Genomic DNA, 8,476 nt, shown 5'->3' with positions numbered 1-8,476 from the left:
AATTTATTTTTAAATTTTAATTATATATTAATAAAATAAATAAATAAAATATCATGTCACAAAAAATATTAGTAAAATAAATTAGAGTGATTAAAATATGAGCAATTTGAAAGTTGAGTAGTTAAATTGAAAAAAACTTAAACTTTAATGGCCAAAATAGGAGTGAGAAGTTAGTTGAATGATGAATGATGTAATTTACCCATAAAAGATGCAATATCGTTAAGTTAAGTGAAAAATTTTAAATTTTAAACCTTAGGTAAGATTTTGAAACAAATGAAAGTTTTGGTACTAAAACGAAATAAAACTAATAGTTTATATACTAAACTTTAGTTTATCCTAAATATATTAGGGTAAACTACACATTTAGTACTTCAACTACTACTTTTGTTATGTTTTGGTCATCCAACTTTTTTTATTTCAAAAATTATATCCAACGCTAAAAAATTACGATGATGTTGACCTATCATCATAAGGTAATGCCACTTCTCATCATTGAAAAATTTTAAAAATGTTGTGTCAACAATTTTGTTGATTTTTTAACGGGTGATTAAAATAAAACCAAAATATAACATTATGTATGATCTTAAAAAAATAATAGTTGGTAACCAAAACGGAACAAAATTGATAGTCCGGTACTAACGACCAATGTATTATTAACCCTAGATTAAACAGTTAATTAAATAATAACTCTATCATGTATCAAAATCATGAGCAGGGAGAGATTCAGGGTTTAATGGTAATTAGGGCATCAAAGTTAACATGATAACGTTTCATGTCGACAAAGAAAGATACAATAATTGTATGCATTAATAGAGGAACTGTAGAGCTAATTTATGGTACTAAAAGTATTATTTAAAAATAAAACAAGACAAAGGTGAATACAGAAACGAAAGATGAAGAAGAAAGCAACATGTTGGCTATGGCCCAATGGCTCCCGTGATGTGGAAACTCATTTCCTCCACTCTCTCCCTTCAACTATTCCTTTCACCTCTCTCCCCCCCACCCCTTTATAATTTCTTGCCTTGTTTAGCAAAGATAATTAATCGCAATCCATCTAAACGATATGTCCAGTGAAAGAGGGAAGGACATAGCTGAAGGATCATCAAGGGATGATCAGCAGCAGCCCCCACTCCTAGCCGCTATGAGTCACAGAAGAGAAGGGATTGGAACACTTTCGGGCAGTACCTGAAGAACCAGAGGCCTCCAGTCCCTCTTTCTCAGTGCAACTGCAACCACGTCCTTGACTTCCTTCGGTACCTGGATCAGTTCGGCAAGACCAAGGTCCACCTCCAGGGCTGCATGTTCTATGGACATCCTGAGCCTCCTGCGCCTTGCACTTGCCCCCTTCGGCAAGCTTGGGGCAGCCTTGATGCTCTTATCGGTCGGCTTCGAGCTGCGTATGAAGAGAACGGAGGGTCACCTGAGACCAACCCTTTCGCCAGCGGTGCGATTCGTGTTTATCTCAGAGAGGTCCGGGAGTGTCAAGCTAAGGCAAGGGGGATCCCTTATAAGAAGAAGAAAAAGAAGCCGGCTCAAGGCAAGGGGAGTGATGAATCAAGCTCCACCATTCACTTTTCTTGATTCTTTGGACCCCTATACGGTAAATTGTTCTATCATCCTTAATCTCAGTACCTACTTTCACTTGCAGAAAGCTCGTAGTACTAAATTATTTTGCGATTGTCATTGGGATGTTATAGATGATAAGACATGATTTAGGCCGTAATTTAATACTATCAGAATGCTAGATCTAGGAAGCTGTGCTATTATTTTCATTTCATGAGATCATTTCTGAACTAAAAACACTGCTTCGTTGAAGACTATACTAAGCACTAACATACAACCAACAAATCAAAAACTAATCTTTTACCTATTTGGAGCCAAACAAGATAGAAATCGATCAATTCCCATCGCTATAAACAAGCCATTTTCCTTTGGCTATCACCCGAAGTTTACAATTTTCAAGAACCCTAATCTGCATTTATAGTAACAACAAAAAGCTGCCCAGAAGTATGCAAAAACTGACTGAAAAGAGTTGCTCAAGGTAATGTTAGTTAGTTGATGACAACTTTTCCCCGTTTAAAGATTCTGCGGATTTGTGCAGCCATGAATGGTGAAGTGAGATGTATAAATCATACACTTTTCCATGTTTGCAAATATAAAATATACAAATGATTGACAGCAAACGACTGTTGAATGTTTAAGGTTTCTCGATGAATCACCTTAGATATATTTTAGTGTTTATCCATCCCTTTTTGCTCAATTGAATTTACATAATTGCGAATCTTTTATGCAGGGATGATCTGATATGCCTGACTCGTTAAACTAACAATGGCTTTCTTTAACCTTAACAATAACAACAATTTAACTAATGCCCCACCTTATTTATATTGCTTTTCTGTAGTGCAGAAGATCTTTGCAGGGCTAGTTTTGAGATTTTGCATTTCTGCATTGATAAATAAACTTTGTTGTTGCCCTTCGTACCTTCCATATATTTCCATGTTCATGATTTTAAGCCTCAAAGTTCTAACACCTCACGTGTTCTTGTCGTTCTTCTTTCGCCATCATCAAATACAAAACCCTTTCTCCTACCAAAGAATTCATGTTGTTTTGCTATACCTCACTTGAGCTTGTAGATTGCAGATTGTGTTTCTTTTGAACAATGATTCATATGAAAGATATCGCAGATCATATCCAGTTCCTATGTATTTCCTATGTACTTTCAGTCAGGGATGAATCGAGGGAAATTGGTGATGCAGTCGTTCCTTTAAAATTTTCAAATTCTTCTCTATTATATTTTCTATTGATAATATGTTTTTAACCTCTAAAATTTTATAAGTTCGTCCGACATAAATTTTACGTCCGCCTCCTAATGTGACATAAATTCTGCACTCGTCCCAGCTTCAAGTGAACTTCTACTTATAATGTGATTTACATCTCCATCTTGGGACGTAAATCTAAGATGGAGAAACATATTTGCATGGTCAGTTAGTTTTTTCTATAAATAACCTATGTTCATGGCTCTTGATTTATGCCATTTTTTTTTTTTTTTCCCTTCTGGAATCACAGTTAGTTCATTATAGAAGGTTAAACATTCCTTTCTTAATTTTAACTAGGAAAATGTAAGGCAATCTTTGATCCGTTTTCAGTTTTACATGACAATGCATATATACTCATATGGGTTAGGATTTTCCTGAGTCTCCTTTTCCAACATGTATAATTAAACCTTTTAAAAAATTTATTTAGGCATGCAAAATCAAGGAATAATTTCTCTTATCCCTCCTACCTTATCAAGGCATGCAACATTATTAAGTTTGTAATTTTTTGAGTTTATTTTCATGGAATCTGTAAATTAGATGATGCCAAATAATTAAGTACGAAATGATTTATTTATTTTAAAATATTTGATGAGATGATATTATAATCGAGTTTATTCGTTATGTATATATACATTATTAGTTTGACTTGAAAAGGATTACATATGGTGACATCTACCGTTATTATCATTGTTATAGGTAAGAGGAAGGATAAGAAGTTGTCCGAATCAAATTTAAGAACAACTATCAATCGAAGATTAAGTTCAAGTAAAATTGTTTATCATTTCACCATAGACTTGGTGATTGATGTTTACTTAGTATATGGAATGATCAAGGCTTATTTGATGCATTAAATGCTCCATCAACGAACTAGAACTGATGGTGCATAAGATTCTACAATGAGGGTGTATTAAGCATAAATCATATATATATATATATATAAAAAGGCTTGCAACTTGGTGAAGTAACGAGGTATAGTTTGATGCAGAGATTAGAGGAGAAGAGAATCAAATGGAAGGATGATAATATGATAAAAGCTATGGAAGATGAGTTTGGAGTTTTCAGCATTGTTTTCTTTTTCTTTGGTATTCGGCAAAAGCCATAATCAAGGGATGAGTTGGGTGTACATGACTCTCTTGGTCTTGTGTTTATCTTTTTCCGAGAATGCTACGAAAAATGTTGATATATTTGTAATCATTGTATGGAATAATATCATCTATCACTTTAGTCTTAAATATTGATGACAAGTTATCATGCAGCTTTTACCAATGTATGAAAAGACCTGAGGAAGAAGTGGTCACTTTATACATGGCTCTCGTACCTCCATCGGTTATTGTCCCCATGGATAAAACAGATATCAGATAGAGACTATACCTATTCAAAGGTTTCATATGTATATATATATATATCCAATAGAAATAGATGTTACTTAAGTTTTGCAATGTTAACTTCTCTTTACTGCTCTTATCATTTCTTAGAAATTATACTTAGTGCGGACGCCAAAGTAAAACTGACTTCACAGCATTCATTTTTGACAACTATAACTTAACAAGCTAGACATTAATTAACAACAAGGAGAGGGACTGAACTCGTAATTAAAAAGAATGTTATACTTTCTTGAGGTCTTAACTTTAAACAACTGCATCTATAAGGTGTATATGTATTATTTATGAGTAAGAAAATTTCTAAATAAATTTTACATTATAATCGCTCCAAACTTTTCGAAAAATAAAACAAGGAGAGGGACTTTTGAGTTCAAAAGTGTCATTATTTTTTTATATTAAGAATATGACTGGATATCGTATAATAATTTTCTAAAAATATAATTATTAGTATAAAGTTACAAGGAATTTTAATTCCTTAAATATATTTAATTGACATAGTATAATTATATATTTATTTATTGAGTAAATTATATCTTTCCACACTGAATTTTACTCTTTCTCCTCTTTGGTCACCGTACTTTTAATTTTTCTAATTTGCTCACTGAACTTTACAGATTGAATCATTTTGCTCACTTTCTCGTTATCTCTCTAACGTTGTGATGATGTGTCATATTATTATTATTATTTGATATAAAATAATTGAAAATATAAAGGGTAAATTACATGTTCCTCACTGAACTTTACTCTATCTTCTATTTTGCTCACTCAGTTACAAAATAAAAACAGAAGGTGGTCGGATGTCACTGTCGGCCACTGTCAACCAGCATAGATGGTGGTTGTTCAATCCCAAATTTCATGGGTTGCTTCGCCTCGAGACCTTGAGCCTGAATCCGACCTCCATTTTTTAAAACTTGATCCAAAGTCTGTCACCCTAAAATTTCATGAAAGATATTCATAATTAATTGGACAAATTTTGAGAATCAAATTTGAAGCTGATTTGAAATTTGTGACAAAACAGTTTAACCAAGCAAGTTTGAGGACTTGTGTTCTAAATTACCCATTTTCCTTCAGAACCTACTCTTTCAACCTTTACCTTTTGAGCCATGCTACCGTATATGATAGAATTTATCTAATAATTTATTTTAAATCGACTTATGGGATTTGAAAACCCATATTCTAATTTGTGCAACTAGTTTACCCTTTCTTGTTGAAAAATCAGCCTTACAGAGCACTCATCTCACTCGTTAACTCACTATCGCCTCGTTGTCCATTCACCTCCGGTTGACGGTGGCTTGCACCGCCACCAATGTGACTTTCCTCGTCGACCTCTGATCAAGCTCTGATTCTAAAAGCACCCAAATCAATAGTCATTCTTTAAAAATCAACGAAAGAGTTTCGAAGACCCATTTCTTATTAAGGACGTCTCTGAGAAAAACCTGTCCTTTCCCGCACCGGTTGGCACCGCCGTTCACCATGGAGATCAACTTTAAGTTTCGTTGAAAACTCAAAATCACGCCATTGTTTTAACGATTTGCCACCGCGTCCTATGTTGTTTTGCCTCACCGCCCTTACCACCAAGTTCCTCACTCTGTTCCGACAAAACTCGTCGTTTGCGTCCCCTTCTGTCGTTGTTTTCTCATACCGTCGTGGGTAAGTGTTCATTTGATTATTTTAAATTATTCTTCTAGCGTTGGCTAAAAATCTGAATTGTTTTTGGGTTGATTCTGGTGTTTGGTTGCTTCAGGAGTAATCTGCCGCCTTCCCCTGCTTTGTCGCCTCCGGACAGGTCACCATATGCCGCCTTGGCGCATGGGCTTCTCCACCGACCAAATCTTCTAAAAAATGAGTTAACGCAGACGGAGTCAACCAAGTCAACTCATATCCGATCTGAGTCAACCTGCTAACCCAATAGTTGACTTGAGTGTTGATTTTGACCTAATTGTTGATTTTGACCCGAGACCAGACCTATTGACTTTGAGTTTAACTTTGGTTATGATAGGTGACTGTGATCCTCTCGACCTAGCTCTTTTTGATCTGTGATTTCTCGTACGATTCAGTAACCTTGTTAAATGTGATATTTAGTATATGTGAGCACCATTTTCACATACCCAAATTAAACCCAACTCGAAGAACATACGTGACCTGTCTGACCAACCGCTCAACCCACCAATCAACACACACCACCCACTGTCCAACCGAGAACCACCCCTCCTCTGCCCCAATCCTAGTGGAGGCCTCCACACACGTTACTTCTACCAACACGCAACCTACAGAAACAAGCAAGAAAAAAACAAAGTTAGAATCATTTTTATTTTTCTGTAAAATGAGAATAAGAACCCGATTGGAAATCATGTGTAAACCTCTTCGGGGGGAGGACATCCAGAAAAATAAAAACACAGTGTAATCACTCTCGGTTTTGAGAGATCCAAAAGCAATAAAACAACAAGATTTTTTTTCCTTTTTTTTTTTCTAAGTATTTGAATAACATTTATTTTCTTATTTTTTCGTGCCTTGCAGTAGATCTCAGTAAAACCAATTTTTTCTTGTTCTTTTAGATTTTGAAGTAAAATGTAGCTTTTTGTTTCGTTCCAAAAACGCTAATACGTATATCGCATAACATGCAAATACATAGGCCTTTTGTTTCCCGAACAACAACAACAACCAAACCAATTTTTACAGAAAAAAATACAAAAAATAAAGGAGTAAAGATTGAAACTCACCTTGGATCATCAGAGGAGTCATCGGAGCCCGAAAAGCCGAACAATCTCGGCCATTTTTACGACGATGGAGGTTGTTTCGTGGGAAATCGAGCCTATATCCATGACGAGGAGCTCAAGACGAGTCTCCCTGTGAATTTTGGTGGACAACGACCGGCGACGGCGGTCGGGACGGCTGCCAATGATGGCCAGGAGGCCGACAATGGTCGGATTCTAGAGAGAGATAAGAGCCTATCTCTCTTCTTTTTTTAAACTGAAAAAATGAAAAAAAAAATGTAAAAAAAGAAAAAGAAAAAAGTTGTATTTATAAAACAATTTAGGGGAAAATTATTTTTTAGTCCCCCAACAATTCTCGTGTTTTTACAAAAAGGTCACTAGTAGGAACCGTTTTCATAAGTTTTCTATTACTTTTTGTTCTTTGTAATTTTTGGTATAATCTCCTTTTATTCCTCTACTATTAGCGTGTTTTTAGATTTTGGTCATGTAGTGACCTTTTAATTTTTTTAAAAATTTTGTGGACTAATTTTGTACTTTTTTCCTTTTTATTTTAACAAGTTATTTTTAGGCTTAAATTCAATGGTATAATTACCTTTTAGTCCCTTTAATTTACAGCACGTTTTGTATTTTTGTCCCCAATTTATTTATTTTTAGTTTGTTTTGATTTAAACTTCAAATTTTAATTTGTTTTAATTTAGTCCATTATTATATGTTTCATTTATTTTCTTTTGATATTGTAATTAGATATTCATGCAATTAGGTCCTTTAGTTTATGTTTTTTATTTACTTTTTTAATTATTTTTGTACTATTTTTTATTTTAATTAAGTTTATTATTATTTGTTTTGTTTCATAATTTAATTCGTAAACTTAGTTTTTTTAAATTAGATTAATATTCAAATCAAGCTTAGAAATTAGGATGACACTCTAGTTTAATTAGTGAGCAATTCGAGTCGAGTTTTCGCATAAGATGCCCGATTACTTGAATCGATCGCACGACTTTTAAAATTTATTAATAATTAATATTTTCTAAAAAACTTTAGGTTTAATAATTTAGATTGTAAGTAGGTTTTAAATTAGTCCTTAACCTTAGAAATTATTAATTTAGGCCCTTAAACTTTTAGTCTCTTTGAGCTCGATATTTTAGTTCTTTGACATTTTTAGTCCCCGAACTTCGATTAGTGTTTTAATTTTGACATAATTAAATAGGTTAAATAGGGCCTCCACTTTAGGTTTGATTTCAAACTAGTCTTTTAATTTAGGGGATAATTCAAGTCAACCCTCGATTAAATGCTCGAGGGACCATCTCAGTTATTCGATTTAATAATTGGTTTAAAATCAAACGGGGTTAATATTAGAGCCTACATTTAGGTTTAATCCCCTAGGTTCCTTTATTTTCATAATTCGACACTTTAAGCTAGAAAAAGCCTTAATTTACCCTTAGCTTAATGAGGATGAATAAAAATTTGTTTGATTTCATTTTATTTTTAAACCTAAGGCAATGTTCATTTATTAGGGAATTAATGGTATATCTCCCGCAAGTATGCTCAAAGGGTGACTACTGGT

At 33.9% G+C, this 8,476-nt stretch overlaps 1 pseudogene; it reads left to right on the top strand.

Annotated features, from left to right (window-relative positions):
* Positions 1–967: 967 nt before the first annotated feature.
* LOC120166742 lies at positions 968–4,047 on the top strand (annotated as a pseudogene).
* Positions 4,048–8,476: the final 4,429 nt, after the last annotated feature.

Source organism: Hibiscus syriacus, unplaced genomic scaffold, assembly GCF_006381635.1.
Source record: "Hibiscus syriacus cultivar Baekdansim isolate YM2019G1 unplaced genomic scaffold, ASM638163v2 tig00111644_pilon, whole genome shotgun sequence".
Classification (NCBI taxonomy): Eukaryota; Viridiplantae; Streptophyta; class Magnoliopsida; order Malvales; family Malvaceae; genus Hibiscus; species Hibiscus syriacus.
This window is presented reverse-complemented; position numbering and strand designations above follow the sequence as displayed.